This window comes from Ceratina calcarata, unplaced genomic scaffold (assembly GCF_001652005.2).
Source record: "Ceratina calcarata isolate Rehan_Ccalc_2016 unplaced genomic scaffold, ASM165200v1 scaffold710, whole genome shotgun sequence".
NCBI classification, from domain to species: domain Eukaryota; kingdom Metazoa; phylum Arthropoda; class Insecta; order Hymenoptera; family Apidae; genus Ceratina; species Ceratina calcarata.
The window spans coordinates 14,813-16,582 of NW_017178371.1; positions in this window are offsets into that span (position 1 = coordinate 14,813).

Here is a 1,770-nt window from a genome sequence, read left to right on the forward strand (position 1 = left end):
TGTATACAGGGTGTTCCGTAAAGGGTGTAAGAGCCGAAAATGGCAGATAGGGAGGGTCTTCCTGAACAACAATTTCCTTTGGCAAAATGCAGAATGGGGCTTGGTTACCGAGTTATTAACAAAAAACACGGACCAATCAGAGCGCTCGGTCTACACGGGCTCCGACTCGGGAGCGTTGGCTCCGGCTCGGGATCGGATCCGGGCCAACGCTCCCGAGTCGGAGCCCGCGTAGACCGAGCGCTCTGATTGGTCCGTGTTTTTTGTTAATAACTCGGTAACCAAGCCCCATTCTGCATTTTGCCAAAGGAAATTGTTGTTCAGGAAGACCCTCCCTATCTGCCATTTTCGGCTCTTACACCCTTTACGGAACACCCTGTATAAATGTACTGTTGTTGGAATGTTACATCAACAATGTACGGCAATTGCAATGTGACAATTTTGAATGAATTTGATTTTGACAATTTTGAAATAATGATGTCATTTGCCTCATTTCTGTATTTAACTCCTTGCCTTTTCATTCATGAATGTTCACATAAAGTTACCGAACAATATTTATATCTTGTCACAATTGTATAAACCCATAGTCAGTTTTTCGCAATGCTAAATTTAAATCAAAACATAAAGAATCCTATTTGGCCAATCATCACCGTTAAGTCTCTCAAGAATATCAATATTGTTCGCACGCGTCGTCCCTCTCGTGCCGCATCTTTGAATAAACGGACAATCTCAATCCCATCATCGTATAGTCTTCTGATCTTTCTCAATCCTACCACATTCTCCGCAAGACCATTTAAGTTCTCGCTACAACATTTCTAAACTTGCACTATCTGACCACCAATTCGAATGTATCGAGTTATAGGCATAAATCAAGAGACAGCGGACACTAGAGAAATGAACATGTCACGAAGAACGTGGACAGAACAAAGGGACTTGACTCGCGGTACGCGGATCTCGACTTCGGAGTGGTCATGATTTGTATGCACCGAGGAGCAAATCGATCTGACATATTCCCGATGACCAGGCGCCGGATCGGCGCGGCGCTGTGATTCCTTATGCGAGCGTTGTTGCGGCTCGCTACAGGTGCATGAATTATTCCAGGGGAGGTGTACGTTGTACACCTCGTCGACAAATCGAATCGAAACAAGATGTGGTAGAACAAGCGTTATCCGCAGCAGGTTTCCGGTTTTCCGGAAAATTTTCCGTATCGTTACATAACGGTGATCGAGGTCGGTGACCCCCGGAGCTTCAGAATTTCCCTAATACCTAATTTCAATATTTTTGTTAGTTTTTACCAAACCTTGGCCTTTGTATTTATATTTTCTGTAAAGGATTTGAGCATCGACGAACAATTTAACAACAAAAATCAATTTTTTTCTTGTGGAGATCAGTAAACAGAAGCCAAGAAAAATAGGGGCAAAGTGGCTCTCGAGCCACTAGTTCGTCACCCTTGCTTTAAATCCTCCGAAATTATTTGCCGCTATGCTCGGTCTCTTTCCCGCTCTCCGCGGTTTTTTTCCCCTCTCGCTTTATTTTCCGCTATGCTCGGTCTCTTTCCCACTCTCCGCGGTTTTTTTACCCTCTCGCTTTAGCAGGGGTCTTACTCGACCGAGCCCGCTGGACGTCACCCACACATTTTTTCTTATACACGCTTTTCCCTATACCTCCATTTCCCTTAACTACGGTACTGGCTTGTCCGTATTTCCGCTCTCGGGTACCCCAATTTCGCTCGCCGGGACTGAGCGGGAAAACGCAGTGGGAATAGGCCATAAC